The following is a 23662-nucleotide window of genomic DNA, read 5'->3' as shown; positions in this document are numbered from 1 at the left end:
AAGTGGAACAGTTTCAATAGGATTACAATATATCTCACACTGAATATTAGGGCATGTTGTAACGTATGTTTGACATTAGACTTGTCCAACATGCAGGTCACCATCCGGCGTATGTCACCCGGCATGCTGCTCTTACTACCTCTTCTTTAGAGATTGTCGGAGCAGCGTTCTACTATAGTAAGAAAACATGGCTGTTCGGGCCTTGTTTTCTTTCTACAGTTTTCTTCCCTCCCGCACCCCCATCCCTCTTCTAGCCACTGAGAAGCTTCTGGCTGCTGAAGGGATGTGGAAGGGAAAAGGAGTGAATGCATTCTTCCACTTATTCCAAATCAGGACTTTGTGAGTGGAAGCAGCAGAGAGCAGCCATTCAGCACTGTGGGTCTTTCAATTTAACTGCGTGACTGTGCTCTCCAATAGGGTAAGTGTAGCGGGCAGGCTTCATGGATTTGCTGCACACTTAATTTAACAGTGGCAGGCAGGCTAGGGAAATGGGTCGCTGCACACTTGATTTCACTGTGGCGGACATGCAGTTGACTGCTACATTCTTTATTTAACTATGACATGGGCTGCATGATAAAAACATCTTCACGTGCCTGGATGCATCTTACATATCATGACTATAAAATCTCTGCGGCATTGCCTGCCATTCGATTGCATTAACTGAAGTAGCTCAAACTCCACTTGTAAAATGATGATAGCAGATGCAGATATGAGGCGTTACCTTCCATATGAGGTGTTTTCCAGGCATATGGGGTCTGTCATTGGATGGCGTTTACTGAGGGGTTTGAGATTGCACTTGGCATAGGCTGGCACCAGCTACATTATGCCACATCATATCATACATGTGTGATGATGTCCATTGCATATGAATCTACCTGGTATATAATCCAAGAACAGGCATTAGTTGCCATTAACTGGGATATTTGAGACTCTACTTGGCATATTATATTGAATAAGAAAAGTGCATCATATGTTTTGTCTGCCATTGTTGGGGGCGTGGCTAACCGCCATGTAGAGTAGACGTGTTCTCAGGCAGCTCCTTCGATGTGCCGTTGATATTGCCATAAACTAGCAGCTTCGCCTTTTTGAAAACAATTGAAAATCACTGGGTACGCAGTAGATTGCCTGGGGCACCTCCGGCCGAACTTTGGGGTGACTGCGAGTCCCCTCCGTGGCAGCACACTGAGTGAGGAGGAACGGCGGGACCAAGAAAATGGTGCCCACCACATAACCACCCTCCCCACCGGGCCTCGCACCAGCGATCACAGGCTGCGCTAGCTTGGCAAGATTGCCACCCTCCAAGCAGCTAAGCCGGCGGTGCAGACACAGCGGTACGCTCTGCACAGCGTTCCGAGGAGAGCTGCAAGCCGACAGGCGAAGATCCGGACCTGCTCACGGGCACTGCGGAGAGGCGGGAGCAGCAGACCAGACTCGGCGGCCCGTGGCGCGGGCGGACCGGCATCCGGAGCGAGCCCGCAGGGCGGTAGAGAGCAGGTGCATCAGAGAGCCAAGGCACGGCTGCACACCTGCTCCGGAACACTGGGTACCCTGCAGCAAAACCGCAGATGTGAGGTAAGGAGTCAGAGGGGTGGGGGCTGGAAGCCTGAAAGAGCCATTGCAACCCTAGGGCCCTACCCTAGGTACACCACAGAAGAAGATTAAAGCACACTGGGGCTGAGAGACTGTGTGCGGCGTGCTGCGCCAGCGCCGCCCCTGGGCCACACCACTGTAGCTCCCACTGAGCTAGCTTGAAAGTAAATCCACAGGGCCCGCCTGTGTCATGATGCCTAACCCCGGAGCACCAGGCCAGGCCCAGCACCCCCGGAAGCAGGCATCATGCCCTCGGGTAAAAGCCCAGCAGCCCCTTATAGGGGCTCTTTGGACTCAGTCCTGGCGCCTTTGGCGCCAGGCTCATGTTGGACATCAGTCCTGGCGCCATAGGCGCCAGGCTCATAAAGGGAGGTGTTTTGTGCACTTACCTGATGCAGACCATGCTGCACGCTTCAGGCCTCCCTGAGACCTGAAAGGGACTATTTTTTCATAGGGACTATTTTTTCACTCGGGCGTGGCCAGGGAAGGATACATACATAGTTGGGGAAGGATACATACCTGGGACTTCTTTGGAGGCTATTTAAGCCACGCCCAGACAGCAGCTCATGCTTCGCGTTGTTCTGCTTCCTGCAGCTTAACGCTCACCGTGTCTGCTCCTGCTCCTCGACTCCAGCCACGCCCGCCTCGAACCTGGAAGACCTGCAAGGAAGGAAGAGAAGAGAAAGGTGAAAACCAAGGACTATTTCAAACTTCTTACCTGCATCCGGAATCTTCTCGCCAGTATCCCTGAAGAAAGACTTCCATTTAAAAGCATTGCGTTGCTCGCTGCAGCGCCACGCTTCACTCACCTGTCCTCGAGACATCTCCCGGCTCCATCGCGGCTGTCGGCATCGGACGCCACATCTCTGCACCTAGGGGAGAGAGGAAGAAACAAAAGGTGAGCAGAAGGAACACAGAAGGAAAGCCTGATTAACAGCCATAATACTTACCGGCTTTTCTTCCACATTTCGGGTTGGTGCCGCCCCGTTGGCAGGTACCGTACCCCGGCCCCTATGGGGAAAGGACAAGAGACATTTCTGGGGAATGATAAGGACATTTAGAGGGATCGCCCTCATCACTACTCACCTCGGCAGTTTGACCCCTCGACGCATCGCCTTCACTCTGCACCTGAAATAAAGGACAGATCACAGGTTAGAAAGACAACATAAAGGGGGCCTCACTTGAACTTTGAACTTTCATACTTACGGCGCATCGCTCAGGAAAGACAAGTGGATTTTGCCAGCGCCATTCTGAAAACCAGTGAAGTAACTGGACGAACACGCGCCCCTGCACCAGATGCAGGATGGAGAGTTCATCCTTCCAAACCATAAGGTGAGCTTAAACCGGGGTTTGGAGGAAGTTAGAGAGGAACGAAGGGGGCAGGGGGAAAGGGGGGAGCTAGCACACTATTCTGCATACTGTTAATCCCCTTTCTCATCTGCAGAAGGATATTCCTACGGGCCAGGCAAGCACGATTTGGAGGTCCTGTCCAATCGGTGTTCCGGGTCCTGCGCATCACGCTAGAAGAGGCCACAGCAATCCAGACTAGACCAGTGCCCCCGTGGGAACCAGGTGAGCGTTACAGCCTGTCCTCTGGGGAATGACCACCAAGCGGGCAAGAAGTAAAAATAAACAAACCACCATGGAGACCTACGCGGCCACTGGCGCTGCTAGGCCCAATGCCTCCACTATCACCACAGAGGTGCAGGGAGCCGATCCCCCTGAACCAGCGAACTTGCAGCTCTTGGAGGCCATTATGACGCTACAGAAGAAAATGGAGAGCAAAATAGATGCTGTTGCAATAGATCTGAACCTACTACGGCAGGACGTACGCTCCATAGCCAGTAGAAGAACAAGTTACTTCTTACCTTGTAACGTTCTTTCGATGGGATGTTCCTCTGACGTATTCCTTATCTTTGATAATTCGTCTCCAGCTTGCTGGCCTCGGAATTGTTTTTCAGTAGAGGGCGCCGCACGACGACATCCGCCGAATCGATGTCCCTCGACGGCCACCGTATCGGCGCTGACGTCACCATGCCCATAAATAGCCACACGCGGCGTCCGTTGCTCAGTTCAGTTTTGTAGTATAAGAAAAGTCATGCCTGAATTGGTTATTGACCTTGAAGGAGCGTAAGCTGCAACCGCAAGGGAAGTATTACTGCGGGGATGGATGGGAGGGGCGATAAGGAATACGTCGGAGGAATATCGCCAATTGCGTATTTCCTGTGTTTGAGATGGATTGGCACATCGAAATAAGCATCCTGAAGGTCCAGGGATACCAGCTAGTCATGGAGCTGGAGGGCCTGAAGGATCTGAGAGAGAGTTACCATCTTCAACTTGTCCTTCCTGAGGAACTTGTTCAATTCTCGTAAGTCCAGGATGGGTCTCAGTCCTCCGTCCTTCTTTGGTATGAGAAAGTAGGGGGAGTACCAGCCCTTGTTCCTGTCCGCTACAGGTACCGGTTCTATGGCACCTTTCTCTAGCAGGTCTATAATTTCCTGCAGGAGGAGCGGATCTGGAACTTTTAGAGAGCTGTGCCCCGGTGGATGACTCTGAGGGACGTGTAGAAAGGGTAGGCAGTAACCCTGGGCAACTGTCTCCAATGCCCAAGCATCTGACGTTATAGCCTGCCATTCCGTCAGATGGTGAGTTAACCTGCCCCCTACAGGTGTTTTGTGTGGAAAGACCTCAGAGTGGTTTGGGGGCGGCTGATGCAGATGCCGAGGGTAAAGAGGCACCTGCTGCTGCTGCAGCTTTAGTACTTTTGACCAGTCCACCTCGGGTGGATCTCCTTTGGCCTCTTTGAGCCGGCTGTCCTCTGCCTTTCCCGAATGCGGAATAATAGCGAAAGGACTTTCCTCTTCCAGAGGTTCCTGAGGGGCGAAAAGGAGTTTGGCAGATTGCAGCTCCTAACGAATGAGCCGTCAAAAGGGCATATGCAAATGTCTGGCCTGTACATCTGGAGCAAAGCCAGACTTTCGCAACCACGCATGCCTGCGGATTGTTGTACTTGCCGCCATGGCCCTGCTGATACTGTCAGTGGAGTCGATGCCAGTTTGAAGTGACTCGCACATGGCATCTTTGCCATCTTTAATAATGTTAAGGAAGGCTTCCTTTTCCTCTATTTCGAGTATGCATCAGCCGCTGATGAAGCACACTCCCACAGTGTGTGACTGAACCTGGCGAGCATACAGGTGGCGTTGATGGACTTCAACGCCATACTACAAGCAGAGAAGACTTTCTTTGCCATAGAATCGTACCTCTTGTCATCTCTATCCTGTGGGACAGTAGGGTAAGCGATCCTACTGCTAGATGAAGTTGCCGCTTGGACTACCAGGCTCTCTGGAGTCGGGTGTTTTGATAAGTATTCAGAGTCAGCTGCAGCTACCCTATACTTGGCTGACAATCTTTTATTGACCGCAGGGATAACTTCAGGAGTTTCCCAATTAGATGTAATCTTCCTTTGCAAAGCTGCATGGAAGGGGACCACAGGATCCTCCGGTGGACCTTTGTCTAATATGTCTGTCAGGTCATCCTGTTGAAAAACAGGCGAAGGCGCAGACCAACCCATAAATTCAATAGTTCTTGCCATCAGGGTTATATAGGGTATTTCGGCATGTTCCCCTGGGTCTGGCTTAACAAATTCCACCTCTGGGGAAGTGTCCAGCCCACTTGCCTCATGTAATGACTCCTGTAGGTCCTTCAACCTTCTTTCCTCAGAGGTGAAATCCTCTGAAACAGGTAGTGTGGTCCTCTGCAACCCAAAGGTTTCCTGGTCAGAATATTCCCCCTCTTCATAAATTGAAGATAATCCAGGGTACTCTGACCTCTGAAATGGTGTAAAACCCATCTCTAAAGCAGAAGGAGCCAAACTCGTCATTATTGGGCGAGAAAACGTCGATGTCGTTGACGCCGATGTGACAGGCTTCGAAGGTGCCGAGAACGGCGTCGAGAAAACTGGAAGAGGCCTCGAAGAACTCGAGAGGATTGGAATCCTACTCGAGGATGTCGACGACGGTCTCGGCGTCGTGCCGGAGGCTCTTGGAATCATCGTTGGCTGTGGAGTAGCCTTGGTCTTCTCTTTCATCGGCGTCGACGACGGCGTCGAGTCGATCGACCGAAGCGTCGAAGAACCCTTCGACAACGGCGTCGATGGTACCGATCCATGTGTCGAAGGAATCTTTGACGACGGCGTTGAAGACGGTGCCTTCTTACCCGATGGCTCGTGGCGCTCTGGGGTGGAATGTTTCGCCGGGTGCAGCAACTCGCGGCGTTCCACGAGCGCATAAAAGATAGCACTGAGGACTATTGGCAGAGAAACTTGAATAGCGTGGAACACGGGAGTACAGCGTGGGAAGCGTATAAGGTGGTTATGAGGGGAGAGATGATTGCAGCCATAGGGGGTGCTCAAAGATCCATCATAACTTCACTAGAACGCTCTGAGAAGAAGCTGGGGGAACTGGAGAACAGGGCTGACTCATCCTCAGAACAGCTGCGTAGGATAACCGAGTTGAGGAAAACCTGTTTAACACACTGGGAATCCCTGGGGAAATTGAGTTATGCCAAGTACACCGAAAGAACCCATGCCTTAGGAGACAAACCTGGGAAGCTCTTAGCTTGGCTTTATAAGAGGGAGACCCCCCGGACACCTATCTGTCACATACTCAAACCAGACGGCACTACTGCACACACCCAAAATGAAATTAACTCAGTCTTCTCTGAGTTTTACCACAACCTCTATTCCAAGACCTCACCCCCTACTGACACCGAAATTGAGGATGTCCTGGACATCATCGAGCTGCCCAAATTGGACGCACAGTCGGCAGAGGCCCTAGACAAACCCATCACTTCTGAGAAAGTAAGGGTTATCATTAGATCCCTACCATCCGGAAAAACCCCAGGCACAGACGGCCTCCCCGTGGAATTTTACAAGCCATATGAGGAGACCCTGGCTCCTCTGCTGACCCTGGTGTTTAATGAAGCCTACGAACACGGTACCCTCTCTGATTCCATGAAAGAGGCCGTAATCATCCCCCTACTCAAGCCTGGGAAGGACGGGACCGACTGTGGCTCATACAGGCCTCTGTCTATGTTAAATGTAGACAGCAAGATTTTAACTGCCCTGCTAACGAACAGATTGCGCAGAGTAATCCCCCTATTGATTCACCGTGACCAAACGGGTTACGTGCCGGGGCGCTCCATTACTGAAAACCTGCGCAGGTTACACCACGTCATTTACAGCACAGAACATAGGCCCCAGAAATATGCAGTCGCATCACTTGACGCTACCAAAGCCTTTGATTCGGTGCGGTGGGAATGGCTTTACGCCACCATGGTAAAAATGGGAATTGGACCAGTTTTTTGGAAATGGACCCAATTGGTTTACACTAACCCAACCGCTAGGGTGCGCTCAAATAAGACTTACTCCGACAAATGGTCCCTTCATAGAGGTACCCGTCAGGGATGCCCACTGTCCCCCATGTTATACATTATTGCCACTGAACCCGTGGCTGCCTACCTCAGACAGGAATACGGAGATGGGGGCATCGAGATACTGTGTGACCCACCTCGTCTCCATGTACGCAGACGACACACTATTGTACCTACAGAACCCTGAACATCTCCTGCCCTACATCCTCGAAACCCTAGACGGATTTCACAAATGTACGGGGATACAGATCAACAGGGACAAGTCTTGCCTCTACCCTCTCGCTGCGCTATATAACAAAGAATTTGGGTCCCTGCCCCCCTAAGATCTCCATTCAGAAGTGACTTCCTTCCGATACCTGGGTATCACTATACACCGGAATCCACACACAGAACACATCCTCAATACGGTTAGGGCTAAATACGCCTTGGAAAGATCTATGGACTTTTGGGGTAGGCTCCCACTCTCGGTGGCCGGACGGGCAGGTCTCCTCAAGATGGTGGCACTCCCCCGCCTTCGACACAACTTCACCAATGTCCCTTTCAACATCCCCGCCTCTTTTTTTAGAGACATACACAAACTCTGTAGGAGATTCCTCTGGCAGGGAGGTAGGCATAGAGTGGCGCTAGAGGCACTTCAAAGACCCTACGAGAAGGGAGGATTGAAAGTCCCCAACTTTGAATGGTACTACCTTGCGAGCCAGCTGAGGCATGTGATGCGATGGATGGCTGACGCGGCTCCGATAGACACCCGACTCCTCCAACCCGCCCTACCTCGATTGCTACTCAGGGACTTACTTTGGGTCGAAGAGGGTGCAACAATAAACTGCCCTTACTTGGCCAAGCTTGGGATCCAGCTCTGGAAACAGGTCTGCAGAACAGTGGGAGCAGCAGACCCATACTCCCCGCAAATCCCCATAGCAGCAATCATGGCCAAGCGTGCATGGGGACAAGTGGAAGTGCGTACCCAGTGGGAACCCTACAGCGTGGCTACATTAGGGGACATGGTTCAAGGAGATCTTAACGTTTGCCGAACTCAGCAAGGCCACAGGGCTACCCGCCGGACAGTTCTTGCTCCACAGAGCAGTAGTACAGGCCATGATAACAGATGACCAGAGGCCACCGATCTTGCAATGGAACATGAGACTATAGAAACAATGTTAGATGCGGCTGAGGGAGGCCACGAAACTTCAAGACTCTACAAAGCCTTGATGCAAGGTGCGACCAGAGGCGAACTCAAGAGTAGAGCGAAGTGGGAAGGCAAATTAGTCCTCGAATTCGAAGATAAAGAATGGGAGAAGATATCCCACTATCACAAAAAAATCTCCGGAAATGCCCGTTTACAACTTATCCAGCTATACATCGCCAATAGAGCCTACCTCACACCAGAAGCCATATCGAGATTCAGGGGTGCGGGAACACAGGTATGCCCCAAATGCAACAAACCCAAGGTCGGAATGACCCATATGTTCTGGGGTTGTCCGGTGATACAAGGTTTCTGGGCACAAATAAAGGAAAGCGTGGCTGGCGCGGACATCGAAGTGGAAGTACATAGGCCAACGGCCTGCATTTTGGGCAGTTACAAGCACAGCACAAAAATCAAGCCCCTAAACAAACTCAAAGACCTAATATGTATATATATAACGGCGAAAAGACGCATAGCCATGGGATGGAAGAGCCCCAAAAGCCTGAGCGAGGCACATTGGTGAGGGGATCTTAAGAGGTGGATAACCACCGAGACTGGAGCATGGGAAATTGCAATCCATAAACAGAGACTAGACTCTAGCGGAGAACTACAGCGCTCGATAGCTCAAACAGTACCGTTGCTTCATCCCAAGATGTCAGATAACGCCTCAGACAGAACGGACAGTCCTGGCCCGAAAGCTGGCACTAAGAGGACTGATGAAACGTCCGTGGTCTTGGGTGGGTGGGAGGTAAGGGAGGGAGGGAAGGGACAGAGACTAGATGTATAATTGAGAATGCTTCATTGATTATGACTATGGTTTGTTTAAATTGTTAAAACCCAATAAAGATGTTTTTAAAAAAAAATGTTTTGTCTACCATTGTTTTGTTGTCGTTATCCCTAAATTTCATTTGTTTGCAAATAATGTGTTTGATATGGGTAGGAATGTATGACTATTGTGCACATTTGTAGATTTCTTTAAATACATATTAACCAATAGCGTTTCAGAAATTAATTGTATTTGGATTATTCCAGAACCCCCTTTTCACATGAAATATTTGGTCAACAAATTCCAATTTCTATGCAAGTTATGTTTTTAGAAATGTCCTGGCGTCGTACTTATTTTTTTTTTATCAAAGACTTTATTGATTTGAAACATAGGAAAACAACTTAACAGTACGTGCATCTCTCTGTATATCAGGACTGGGAGCAAGGGAGCAATCATACAATCAACATTTTCAGGAGGGGGGTAAAGAAAGGGGAGAGAAGCAGGTAAAGAACTAAAACAACAAAAGAGAGGAAAGAAAAGAGAAAAAACCCTTGGTAACTGGGACTGCCGTCTAGTGGTCCGTCAGACTTTGCTAAAACAAGAGTTACTCGTGGCACGATCAGTACGTTCCTGACTCGCTTTATTCGGCCTCATGCGACCCTGTCCATTCTTGGCGTCTGCCGTGTCACACCTGCCATCTAGCTGGCGTCTTCCCAGCTGCTCCAAATTTTGTTCGCTTTTTGCGGGCAGCCCCTTGCAGCATATACCCGATGTTCCATGTCAGCGCAGATGTCTACATCCACGACCCATTGGTCGTAGTCCGGAGTGCGTTCTGTGCCCCACAGTTGTGCTATATTGCACCTGAGCACGGCCGTTGCAGTGGAGCATAGTATCTTTTCATACCGGGATAGGTCGGTTTCATTGGAGATCCCCAGAAGGAGATGTTTTGGGCATCTTTCTATTGTCTTGCCTATAACGCTGGATAGTTTGTCACAGCATTTCTGCCAGAGTTGTTGGATATTATTACATTCCCATAGGATATGGAAGAAAGTGCCCTCCTCACGCTTGCAGCGCAGGCAGCGTGCGTCTGTCTTCCCCCAGCGGAAAAGGGCAACTCTTGGGTAGTAGACGCGGTGCAGGATCTTTAGTTGTACCAGTCTGAGTCTTGAAGAAATGGTTACCTCGCGCGGGTACATTAGGGCCTCCACCCAGCCTTCCGGCTGGAGCGGTCCCACGTCTCGTTCCCATTTGGACTTCAGGCTGGTCAGATCTGGTGTCGCAAAGGATGTAATCACATTGTACATGGTGGAGGTGACTTTCCGTTCCACCTGGTCCGATACCATATTGCACTCAAGGGGGGAGCTTTCCGGTATGTTCCATATATTCTGTTGGTGGGTGCTCCACGCATGTTGCAGTTGCGTGTGGTGGTATCTTTCTGTGGCTGGGAGGGAAAATTCCTCTTGCAATGTTTCAAACGGTGCAAGTTTGTCCTCCCGCAGCACAGCCCCAACGGTGGTGATTCCTCGTTGGATCCATTCGGGCCATCTAGGTAGCTTTTGTATTTCAGGAAGATGGCAATTGTTCCACAGGGGTTGGGCCAGTGTCAGTTTCCCCTCCCATCCTAGGTGTCGGTGTACCTCTTTCCATATTCTCACAATGTGTGTCGCCATATCTGGTTTCGGTGGGCAACCCAGGCTTCCGTAGAGATGTTCTAATGGTGCTATTGTGTTGTGGGGGTTAATTGCTTTGATGTGCGGAAGTGTCCCATCTCCATGCAACATGTCATTGACCACCGTCAACTGGCCGGCCCAGTAGTATGATTGCAGCCTGGGTAGTCCAATCCCTCCTTCCCATACGGACCTTTGGAGCGTGGAGAGAGCGATCCGCGGGTGCGCCCCTTCCCATAGCAGCTTTCTGAGGATGCAGTCGAGCTTATGGAATTCTTGCTGCGGGATATATAGAGGGGCGTTTTGCAGGGTGTACAAGAATTTGGGGAGGGCGATCATTTTGAATAGTGCAGCTCTACCCAATAATGTCAATGGCAATGAGATCCAGTTGCGGGTATCTTCTGCGAATCTTGTTACGAGTGGGGCAAGGTTCAGGGATGTATAGTCTGCAAGTTGCTGCGTGATGCGTATCCCAAGATATTTGACTGCTCCATTTCGATCTGGTAGGGGCCGTTCATAGCACTGGTTGCAGGCACACCCCCTATGGGGAATAGGATGGATTTGGCCCAGTTCACTCGTAGGCCGCCGAATGCTCCATACTGCTCCAGTATGCTCGTAACTCTGGAGCAGGAATTGGCTGGGTCCTTCAGGTAGATGAGCAGGTCATCAGCATAGAGCGATACTCTGTCCTCCCACGTTGCTGACCAGCGGAAGCCTTCCCAGGTAGGTGTGTTTCTCAGGAGAATTGCCAGGGGTTCTATTGCAATCGCAAAGATCATGGCTGACAGTGGGCAGCCCTGCCTCATTCCTCGCCCCAGCCCAAAGGGATCTGATCACCATCCATTGATCCTGGTTCTGGTGGTTGGACAGTTGTATAGTAGGCGTACCCAGCTCATAAAGTTCTTGCCGAAACCCATACGGTGCATTATGACCCAGATAGCCTCCCATCTCACTGAGTCGAAGGCCTTTTCAAAGTCAATTGCAAGTAAGGCCAAGGGGCCTTGTATGCTGTGGGCTCTTTCCAGGGCTGAATATAATCTGTAAAGGTTCATGCGTGTTGATCTCTGTGGCATGAAGCCACACTGGTCCGGGTGTATCAGAGAGGGAATGACCTGTTGGAGGCGGTCTGCTAGTATTTTGGCCAGTATCTTTGTTTCGCTGTTGATAAGTGAGCTAGGCCTGTATGAACTGCAGGTTTCGGGGGGTTTGTCCGGTTTGGGTATCGCTATTATCATTGCTTCACGTAGGTCAGGTGAGAGAATGCCCTTTTCACGTGCATACTGGTACATCCGTAACAGGTGTGGAGTGATCACATTGGTCCCCACTTTCCGCCATAGCTCGATCGGGAAGCCATTGGGGCCTGGGGATTTGCCGGTTTGGAGGCTGGATATGGCGCTTAGAATCTCGTCCTCCGTGACGTCTCTCTCCAGTAGTTCCTGCTGCGCCGCATTTAAGGTCAGGATGACTATTTCCTCCATGATCGAGGCATCCATTTGAGTCCTGGGTGCCCCATAGAGTTCTGCGTAATACTCTGCAAAGCCTTGTGTTATGTCCTGGTCTGTTACACGACTGTTTTGCTCTCCTGTCCCCAGTCGCCAGACATGGCTACGCCCTTGCTCTTTCCTTTCCAGCCATGCCAGCATCTTCCCAGCTTTGTCTCCCGTCTCATAGATTCTCGCTCGCATCGCAGTATGTGCATGCCTTGCATTATCCATTGCTGTATTTTGGAGCTTCTTTTGTGCTCGAAGCAGGGTGCGATTTGTGTCCGGTGTGTCTTTGCTTATGTGCTTTTCCTCTGCCTGCTTCACTTGCTGTTCTGCTTCAAGTATTTTGCTAAGATGCTTTCTTTTTTTGGCAGTCGTCCATGATATTAGCTCGCCCCTTAGCACTGACTTGTAGGCCTCCCACAGCGTCTCAGGGATTGAAGCAGACTGTGTATTAAGCTCAAAGTATGCGTTTGTGCTCTCCTGGAGTTTATTCACTAGCTCGGGGTCCCCCAAGTAGTAGTTGTTTAGTCGCCAGCTCTGCCAGGGAATCGGCCTGGATGTTGTGATTTTCAGTTCAAGCGGAGAGTGGTCAGATATGCCCCTAGGAAGCAGGTCTGTTTCCTGTACCTTGTGTAAATCAGTGGCCGGGACGAAAAAATAGTCCAGCCTAGATAAGGAGGCATGTACCCCTGAATGGAAGGAGTATTCCCTAGTGTCTGGGTGGAGTTCTCTCCATGTGTCGCATAGACCCAGTGCATTGGTGAATGTGGCGAGTCGGGTAGTTCCGTTGGGGTTCCTGTTGCGTAGGTGTGAGCGGTCTAAGGTTACGTTCATGACTTCGTTGAAGTCTCCACCCAGAACCAACAGGTTCGAAGTGTCGTTTGTGATCAGCGGGGCAATATCTGTGAGCAGTTGGTCTAGTTGGGTTGGTGGTGCGTAGGTGGCTAACAGTGCGATGGATTGATCCCACAGCGTGCCCGCCACATATACGTATCTGCCGCCAGTGTCCAGGCACACTGTGGTAAGTTGGAAAGGGAGGTTTTTGTGTATCAGGACCATGACTCCCCTTGATCCCATTGTAAAGCCTGAGTGGGGTGTCAGCTTGTAGTTTGTGCGTTTGAACAGGGTGCATTCCGTGCCCGGAAGATCGGTCTCAGTCAGAAGCACTATGTCTGGTGCCCATCTATTAAGGAATTGCCTGACCAGGCGCTGTTTGATTGCGTTGCCGAGGCCATTGACATTCCACGTCATGAACCAGAGTGTTCTGAGGGCATTAGCAGTGTTGTTATGTGATGCCATGTCTGCTTATGGAAGTGGATATGTGTGCTGCCGATGACGATGCATCGCGTCTCGCGAGCTTGTGCCCATAAGTTGTGATCGTACTGATTGGTCCTGATATGTTTCGTGTCTGACGTGTCCCGTGTGTAATTAAACTTAACAAACCCGTTGTCCCCCACCCCATACTCCTCCCAACTAGAAGCATCGGTCGCCCGAACCTAGAAAACCACGGGTGTCAACTGGACACCTTGCATGCAATAAACTCAACTTGTGTACGTATGCTAGTCCCTGGCGTTGTGCGATCAGGGGTTAGCACCGCTGGGACTACTCTCCGATGTCTCTCTTGGGGGGGGGGGGGCCCCCCCTCTAACGTGTGGCTGCGAGTCGTCCCCGCGGCCGCAATTTTAGGAAGTGTATTGATTCGTATCAGCAGGTACGGTTTGTGGATTGTGTTAGGGTAGTGCATTGTGTACTCACTGATATACTGCTGGGCGTCGCCAGGAGTGGTATCAGAGGTCATCCATCACTGTCCTCTGGTAGGTCTTGTTCCGGGGGCAGTCGGGGTACATGTTGTTGGTCGGGGGGCGGTCTGTTGTTTCTTCTCCTGCTGGCTCGGGGAGTTGACCAGTCCCCCTCTATATGTTGTTCCGCCCAGTGCCATGCTTCCTTCGGATCACTGAAATGGATTGATGTGCCTTTGTGGTAGATCTTAAGCTGTGCTGGGAAAAGTAGGCCATATTTGACCCCCAATGTTTGCAGGTGCTTTTTAAGTTGGTGGAAAGACTGCCTCGCTTTCTGCACCTCTCTCGTGTAGTCCGGAAAGAAGGCGATCCTTGAGCCGTTAAAGGTGATCAGGCCTTTGGTCCGTGCCAGTTGCAGTAGGGAGTCTCGGTCCCTGTAATTTAAGAATCTCGCAATTACTGTGCGTGGTGGCGCCCCTGGTGTTGGTCTACCTGTGGGTACTCTATGTGCTCGTTCTATAGAGAAAAACTTGGGAGAAGGAGCTCAGGTCATATAGGTCTGTTAGCCATTGTTCAAGGAAGAGGTCCATGCAGGCGCCTTCAGCTTTCTCAGGTATGCCAATTATGCGCACGTTATTGCGCCTTGAGCGGCCCTCACCGTCTTCAACTCGGCTTTCCAGCAGTTTGAGTTTCGAGGTGACACTTCTGAGCTGGTGTTGCATGTCACGTACTCCATCTTCTGTAGTCGAGAGATCGTGTCTGAGGAGGGACACGTCCAGGCTTATCCCATCCATTTTCTGCTCCATTGACGTGCGGGAATCCGCAATGGCGGCCATGATGTCCCTCAGAGAGATTGCGTTGTCCGGTTGCCCTTCTTCCAGGGTGACCGGATGATAGTCGGGGACCTGTGTCGAAGGGATTGTATATTGCTCCATTCTGCTCTGTGTCGGGAGTTTCTTAGCTTTATCTTTTCCCATTCTCTCTGATGCGTCCCAAGGCCGCTGCAGTAGTTTAGTGAGGTGCGTTGTGGCCGCACACGTTTGATTAGGTCACACAATTGCGCCAGGGTACAGATGATCCCAGGCGGTTTGGCTGCTTCACAGGTCGGTCACTCGGTGTCAGTTTTATGCTGATCTCTTCTCCCCCTCTCTGCTTCTGTTGACGGGCTGTTGGTGTGAGCAGTGTTCGGGCTGGGGTATGTCCCCGCGCCTGCTCAGCCTCGTTGGTTGAGAGACTGATTCTACCGCCTGCAGCACTGACAAGGTAGCGGCGGATGAGACGGTAATTTATAGTTATTAGGCACCCGCTCCGCGTTACGGGTGCGCCGTGCGCTGGGCTCGGGGGAAGGGCGATCCTGTAGATAGTGCCGCTGTGAACCTATTATTGCCAGAGCCGCAGTCCGCTCCGTTGTTACACTGCTTCCATCCCAGGTGCGTACTGTATTCTCCCAGGTTCCTCATCTTCCAGTGGCGTCTCCAGCAGTATGCTGTGGTGAGTCTCCCACGTCCGCGCCGCGGGCTGTGCTGGCTCGCGGTCCCCGGCAGCGGACACTGGCTGTCGATACGCACCGTCCCACGCTTGACAATGCGTGCGGAGGGGCGGAAAGTCAAATTGCAGTCAGGTGCGAGTCACCAGTTTCCACGCCGTCCTCTCGTACCCCGCGAGGGGTGGTTGCAGCTCACTGTGTGGCCCGGCCAGGGCCCAGGAGATACGCGGCAGCCATTTTGATTGTAGCCGCTTTTCAAAACGTGGCCTCAAACCAGAGTCGATGTTTCTCCTCCTAACGTATGCGTTTTGTCCCCAAAATTTACCAGGATGTAGAGCAGGTCCTCCGCATTCCGTACGTTTGCTTATTCTTGGTCCATCTTGTCGAAATCAGGCAGGATGTTTCAGGATTATGTGGCGGCTCGCGGAGCGGTGCAGATTCACGTCTGCATCGTCTCGTAGCTGGCCACGCCCCCGGCGTCGTACTTATTGAATGTGTTAATTTAATGATTGTGTCACAATAAGTCCATATTCTAATGGATCATATCCGCCCACTGATTCCTCGTCTTTGATTTATCCGTTATCCTGCTTGAATTTACATAAACATTTCGACAGCAGAGAGCGCCGTGTGTTGTCGAATTGATGTCCCTTGGCGACTTCATCCCGTGTTCGGCTGTGACTTCAACGCTGGTATAAGTAGCAGAAACCACACTTGGTGCTTCAGTTCCATTTTTCCATATGCACTGCACGCTTAGAAATGGTTATTTCATCTCAGCAAATTTCTACTGCATTTCTTCAAAATCTTTGAGATGTCTACACCAAAAACCAGATTCAAGAGGTGTTCGGACTGTGGGTCAAAGATGTCCATCACAGATCCACACTGAATATGACTCTGGTGTCTTGTGCCATAAGGTCTACGACTGTGCCTCTTGCCAGTCTGACAGTCAAGGCCTTGAAGGAGAGTAAGGGGAAACTCGTCCTAGGTAGGCCTTTGTCCAAATCCCCTTCCAGTACGCATCTTAAATGAGGTCGTCGGACGAGAAAAACTTCAGGGATATTTCCCCTCAAAGGGCTAAAAAGAGCAGCAAACAAGCTAAGCGCTCCAAATCGAGAAGCAAACCTTGACACTAGTCATTCTCACATAAAGGATCTAGAAAGCGACGTCATCGATCCCAATCGTCTTCCTCCAACTCCGGTACCTTTTCTGAGTAAATACTCTTCCAAAGCAGGAGGATTTTTGCCTCAAATTGTTGGAGGCTTTCGCGGAGGCGGTTCCATCCACCTCTTCGAGTGAACCGAAAAAGGCTTCCGACCCCATTGTGCCTTGTGACTCTGACAGGGAGTTGTTTAAAACCACTACTCAAGCACCTCAGAGCCCAGGTAGTAAGTCCTCGAAGCGTCTTCGAGAGGTGTCGAGGGATTCGACTCCTCGAGACAAGTCGAAGCCACTTCCTTCCCCCTCTGCTCTGTCAAAGCAATCGACGTCTTCGACTGATTCGTCGAAGATTTTTATCCCCTTATCTAAAAAGGATGAGTTCCATTTATTTAGAGGAGCAGGTGGAGGAGGAGAGAAGCTCTCTGTTTGGATTGGAGTATGGTACTTGCAGGATATCTTACGGACATTCTTGATGAGGGACCTACAAATTATCCAGTATTGCCATTTCAAACAGCTTTGAAGAACAGAGTCTTGGAAAACTGGAAAAAGCCGGACACAACCCCAGCTGTAATTAAGGACTTGACAAGAAAATATAGACCCAGATTTTCTTTCTAGACATCCAACTCCAGAAAGTCTAGTTGTACAGGCTGCCATATCAACCTCTAAGACGGTGTCCTATCCCACAATCCCTCCAGATAGGGACGACCAGAGATTTGACGCCATGGGAAAGAGTATTTTTCGGCATGTAGTATGGCACTTAAGGCCATTAATGCTTTGTGTGCCCTAGCCAAGTATTCGGGGGCACGGTGGGAGAAAGAAGGGAAGGCTTTCTTAGTATTGTGCAAGAAGGCGAAGGATGCTATGTGCCAGTCTCTACAATCCGGTTTTGACTCCTCAGACTATGTTAGTCGCGCTGTAATCAGAAGGTTTGTGTGGCTGCGCAGATCAGGTTTTGCCCCAGACATTCAGGGGAGGCTGTTGGATATGCCTTATGATAGCTCACAACTATTTGGCTCCAAGGCCGAAGAGAGCTTAGAGAAGCTGCAGGCTTATAAGGCAGCTGCAAAATAACTGGGAGCAGTGATACGCCAGCCACAGCAGGCCCATTCCGCCTCTCAGAGTTGGAGGGGTTGTTCCTTTTGATTTTATTAATCGATTGGAAGAACGAGGGGACAATTCTCTGAGGCCAGAGAAGACTGCCTTGTGGTTCGGATATAGGACGGGTGTGGGGAGCGGGGGAAGCTACCCACACAACCTCTGCCTCTTTGCCATCTGCAGCAGTCCCAGCACCAAAACCTCTTTGAGGCCATAGTCTACTGAACTGTGGTGGGTGGGAGACTAACACAGCATTTTCAAGAGTGGACAAAGCATTACTTCAGATGCTTGGGCACTGCAAACTGTAGTCCTTGGTTACTGTCTACCATTCCTAAAGTGGCCTCTGAATTGTATGCCAATCATCCAGTCCTTGAAGGATCCAGATCTGCTCCTCTTATAGGAGATTATCACTCTGCTAGAGAAAGGTGCAATAGAATAGGTAACTGTAGCGGAGAGGAATCAGGTATTCTAATTCCCAAAAAGGATAGAGGACTGCAGCCATCTTGGACTTGAGACACTTGAACAAGTTCCTCAGGAAGGGCAAGTTCAAGATGGTCACTCTTTTGTAGTTTCTCCAGGCTCTCCATGTTAGGGAGATGTATCATTTTTATGCTTCATCCCCTCTCCTAGTGATACCCCCAGCACTTTTTGCTGGATTTCAGGTACGTTTTCTTGAATCCTGAATGAGTGGAGCCTTTTTCCACTCATTCATTCTTGTGGGCACTGTCTTTTGGAACTCTGTTCTTTGTATTTTACCTGTACTATGGAGTCTAATTTCTCCATAGCTCTTATAAACATCTGTATTTTACTATTGCATCACACAACACCTTATGGGAAGTGTTGCTGGGGGCTCTTAAGGTCCTCCGTTGAGATTATTTTCTTTATCTTAGAGTAACTATAGTTCTTAAGGATGGAGAGATACTTAGTATCTCTCCTAAAACGTTATAGTCCGAGAGATTGGCACACACCATCTTACGTGGAGTGCCAAGGGGATACCTAGTATCCCCTTTCTCTCTGCTTCTGTGACTTTTTAGTCACATATACAATCTCCTAGTTATGGTGACAGTGGACGTGTTATACTAAAAATGGTGTCATTTGTATACGGCAGGCTGTGTCCATAGCCTCGGTAGTGCACAATAGGGGCACCCAAGTACCAACTTGTGGTCTCCTTCTTTTTTCGCCATTACTAGCGTGGTTTTTCTTTGTTGCCCTTCTTCTACCATTCTGTGAGGGGGAGGCCAGTGTGTGTGTGTGTTTTGCCTTTGGCGGGAACCCTTGGGTGTCTGTGCCTAGGCTCCAGAGTGTCTGGGCAGGCAGGAAGTGGGGGAGGAGTTTTCCACCCCCCTGTCCTTTGCCTGCCAGAGTGCCTGAATAGAACCAGCTCCCACTGGGAGTCTGGCTGTCCTGATTGGACAGCCAAATGCCCCTTTCTGTACATTAATGAGAGAGATTGCAGAGGAATGTGTGCTGGAACTGTATACAAGGTGAGGCTCCTGAAGTGAAAAGCAAGTCGATCACTGGAAGATGAAGTAACCGAAGAAGACCAGAGACGCCTGCAGACCCTTTGCAACACCGTGAAGCGACCACTGCTGTCCTGATCCCGTTTTCAGTGCAACAGAGGAGCTCCGAAGAAGACGACTCCTTTCCTTTGGCTGGTGGGAACAACCAGTCCCACAACGAACTTTGATTTTAGCCATCTCCTGAGGTCCTGTGAGTTTCCAGAGCTGTGGAACCCCAATACCAGGAGACCTGCTGCCCATTTAGAGTGCATCGTCGTGGAAAGGCTGAATCCGTCCAAATCTTTGCTGAGCCCTCAAGGACACTCCAGAGATCTGATCCAACTCACCAGACCCCCTCATCAGAGTGAAGGACTGCAGGAAGCGAAGAAGATTGACCAGGCGAACCGCGTCCTTTGTTGGTGCTGCAGAAAAGGTGCCAAAACCACAGAGTGGCCAGAGAAGTTGCTGAAAGTTGTGCCATAGATACTCCCTCAAAACTGCTGCTGATAAATCCTGTCCACTGTCCTGCCTTTCGTCATCAGACCAAGGAATCCAGAGGTCGGATCTAGAGCTGCAACATTGCAGAGCATCCACCACAAACATTTTCTTCCAACCTAAGGTATTGGGGGGAAAAGGGTATTGCTTACCTTATTCCAGAAAGTCGCTCCTGGGCGTTGGAGTGCACGTAGAGGTGTCCAGGGTAACCCCCTCTTACCTCTGACTCAAGCCACTGCTCGTGTCCCTTTTAGAGAGTCCAGGCTCAGGGTCACCAACGTTGGTTGAACCTTCTTGTATTTTCTTTCCTAGAGACTAGAAAGTATGCACAGGAATATTTGATTTCTGCTGATTTGCAGAAATTTTAAAACTATGCAAACTACCTATTAGCTAAGGTTGCGTTTTTGACTTTGAAAGACTTGCTGTGCCACGAAACTGCCTCTAGAACCTGAAGCTCTACGAGGCTAACACTAACCAACCGTTTTCCTTCCCAAAAACTACTATCTTAAATGTGTATGCAGACTAAATACAATTATTGTATTATTTTGTGGCCGCACAGTTTTACCGATATTAACTGTCAAACTCCTGTAACAATTGTATGCTTTCAGCCACTACCAACTAAGAAGTGACCATTTGAAAGTATTGAAAAGTATACCCCGTGTTGGTTTATTGTGCTAAGTATTTGACAGTGACTCTTGTGTAAATATAATAAATATATACTTTAATATACATTTATGTGTAAGTGTTTCTTTGAGTGTGCTTTACTTAACTGGGTGCAGTGTACTTACCTATTCAGTGTACTTACCTACAGCTCACATCTTCCTCTTAAGATGAGCCCGACTGCACTGCCATTCTACTACGGTTCTTGAGTAGTACATACTGATAGTTAGAGTTGGGGGATCTACAAACCAATGGGATAGGTTACTAAAGTCTTACCTCTAAGTGGGACTTTAGGAAACCTCCCCTAACACGCCAGCTCCAGGATTCAATGGTGATACTCAATCTTCAGGTTGCTTACTTCCCCATGCCCATACATCCCAAGCACAGGAAGTACCTGATGTTCGCCATTGGCAGTTCTCACTATTGGTTTTGAAGACTGCCTTTCGAGCTCACCTCCGCCCAAGGGTTTTCACCAAGTTGATGGCAGTTGTGGCAGAAAATCTAAGGAGGGGAGGGATTCGCATCTATCCCTACCTGGACGATTGGCTGGTCAGGACTCGTTCTCTCGAACAGGCTCTGGAACATCTCAGCAGCACCTGCCACTCTCTCCATAGACTGGGTTTCTCCCTTGATTTAAATAAGTCTCACATAACCCCTTCTCAAAAGCTTCAATTTGTTGGGGTAGTCCTGGACTCTTCCTCAGGGGAAAGCTTCACCTCCCAAGGTGAGGGCTCAGCATATTCTGCAGATGGTCATGAAATTTAAAGCTGCTCAACATCTACCGGCATTCAATTTTCTGACTCTGTTTCATGTCTTTATAACGACACATTTTATGTAGAATGCACATATAACTAAACTTTTACAATGAAAAAACGCAACCATTTTCTTTTTGGGGGGGGGGGTCCTCTCCCAATCCCCCGTTTCCCACCCCTAAAAACCCACCCCACCATTTCCCCCAAGATGTAACCCTTTACCCCACCCCACATACATTTTCATTAAAAATGTTTTGTTATATGTGTATGTCTATATAAAAGATGTGTTCTAAAGACTGTATACCGTTTGCTCTGTATTCTTGGCATCCTACGTTTTCCTGGTCTCACCGGCCCGGCTCCAGGACAATTTCATCTGGGTGGGCCAGGTTTGTGATAAGAGGGGGCACCAAATTCCATTGGATTTGGTTCTAGGAGCACCCGAAAGAAAGTGCTCTTGTGGAACTAGATTTCACTGTTCTGTGATCCTGCAAAAACTTCTTCCCAGATCTGGAAAAATGCATTTGCACCCCTCTATAAAAAGAAAACTGTACAGAGAAAAAGGAGAAGCAAGGAAAATAGTGTTGCAAAATCAATCTACCCGTCTCCCCGTCCCATCTGCTCTTCCCTTGCTATTATGTCCTATCCTCCTCCACCTTTCACCCCCAGTCACCTTCCTTCAGCTCCCCTAATCACCATTCCCATTTACCTCCACTCCCACCTACTCCGACCAGCCCCCAGCATGTCTTTCTTAGCCTGGCTGGGGAACATAGAGGGTGATCCATCCTCCACCTCCACCTCCTCTGAGAGGGCTGAGCAATGAAGCCCCCAGTCTTTGTACCATCTCAGATGATGGTGTTCACCCAACAATGCCTTTCTGAAAACTGTGGCTACACCAAGAGGCAGGTGCTCGTGGTCCCACCATCTTATGTGAAAGACAGACCACCCCCCCCCCCCCCCCCAGAATACTGAAGTAAGGAATAGGAGATTGTGTTTCTTAGAACATTACGTTGCATTTTTGCAGCACATTTTAATTGAGTTGAGGGTGTGAGGGAGTGCTAGCATGTAGGAGAGAATGCTAGGGCTGGGAGAGCTGCATGAGGAGGCAGACTGTTTAGGTTGAGGGGTTTCTGGCCTTCTGGTATCACTCCTGGGGGGGTGGCAGGGAGGAGAGGGCCTTGCCCCCCTGCCTTTCCCCTGTACATCATTTTTTGGTACATACTGGCTATAATATGCAATTGTCCATGATTACATTTTGTTTGATGCGTTTACTTTGATTTGCTATTGAATAACACTATTTTGTTAAATAAAAGAAGCCTGATATTTTTAAAGAAATACGTGTGTGTGTGTTCTTGGCGGTTTCCAATGCTTGTGCTCCCCATCTATTAAACCATGAGTGGGGCGTTTGGAATTGCTTATAATGCTAATTGAATCACTTCTATGGGCACCTAATTTTACCAGGTATAACATAGTGAAATTAAATGATTTGTACAGGATCAAACACTTTGAGTGGTAAAGCCAGAATTTGAGACTAGCTTGAAATTTAGATACTTGACCATGCATCTTTCAAGCTCAACTTGGTACAAATGTGTTGAAGTTTGGTTTTGAATACCTACAATAATACTTAATTTTATACAGATTACTTTAAAAATGCACAAGTCAAATGATAAATCAACCTGACAATGTATTCATCATTCTAGAAATATGTTGATGAAAAGAGTAAGAGGGTCATTTTGTTTGAATCCTAAATTGCACAGGAAGGGACCACTCCTGTTTGACCTTTTTGCAAAAGGGGCAATTCATTCATTGTTTGTTTCAACCAAGTACTGGAAAAGTAAAGTGTAAAACACAGGCGAACATCGCCATTGCTCTTTACATTTTGGCTATGTTTCTGGGAAAGTGTAAATCACTTCTTCAATTAATGATTGTGGGAGCCAATCACAATGGATTCCTTTGGAAACTGCCTGCTTTTACTAGGTGTAAATGTCACCACTTCTTGTGCTCTGCTTCACTTGGAAAATGACCCGCTATGATTGTAGCTTTGTTTTCCCCATCCGGAATGGAAGCATATAGGCTCCAGCATAGACATTGAGAATTTACAAAAAAATCTCATACAGACACACAGAGGGAAATGAAATGCATGACAAGATCATTGTTTCACACTGCTTGTTCTGTATCCTAATCACCCAACAATCACACTTAAAAAAATAGCTTGTTAAAACCCTATATAATATAAAGAGAAAAGTGCCACAGCAATGGTCAGTACCTGTTACCTTTTCTCATCTCTAATTAGTTTCTGTAAATCACTTCCTGTTGCAAATAAGTTGCCTCTAAGACACGTTAAAAAGATACAACCTCAGTGGGAGGGCCTGTGCAGCCCTGGCTGTTTGTATATTGGGGAGAGAGGCAGAGCAGGGGGGCATGGGCATTTATCCCAGGTCCAAATGTTAAATCCATCTTTGATTGCACTCTTTAGGAAATATTTAAATACTGCTTTTTAGTTTTAAACTTTGCGCGCAACATTATAGGAAATGCTCTTCTCTCGTGTTATTTTGAAGGTGCTCTTTAAGGGATTCTGGCACGGCCAAAACACCCAGCACCCAGGATTTACATTATACTTTCCAAACAAGACCCACAATGCACATGATGTATTCTGTTGGA

General features: G+C 49.1%; 1 protein-coding gene across 5 annotated transcripts in view; it reads left to right on the top strand.

Annotated features, from left to right (window-relative positions):
* The window catches only part of C5PH7orf57 (chromosome 5p C7orf57 homolog), a 709483-nt gene that overhangs the window by 450082 nt on the left and 235739 nt on the right, over positions 1-23662 (top strand). The gene's annotated exons all lie outside the window — the stretch shown is intronic.

This window comes from Ambystoma mexicanum, chromosome 5p (assembly GCF_040938575.1).
Source record: "Ambystoma mexicanum isolate Mex_15411 chromosome 5p, UKY_AmexF1_1, whole genome shotgun sequence".
Lineage (NCBI taxonomy): Eukaryota > Metazoa > Chordata > Amphibia > Caudata > Ambystomatidae > Ambystoma > Ambystoma mexicanum.
Note: the sequence above shows the minus strand (reverse complement) of the source record. Positions and strands in the feature narration are given on the sequence as shown.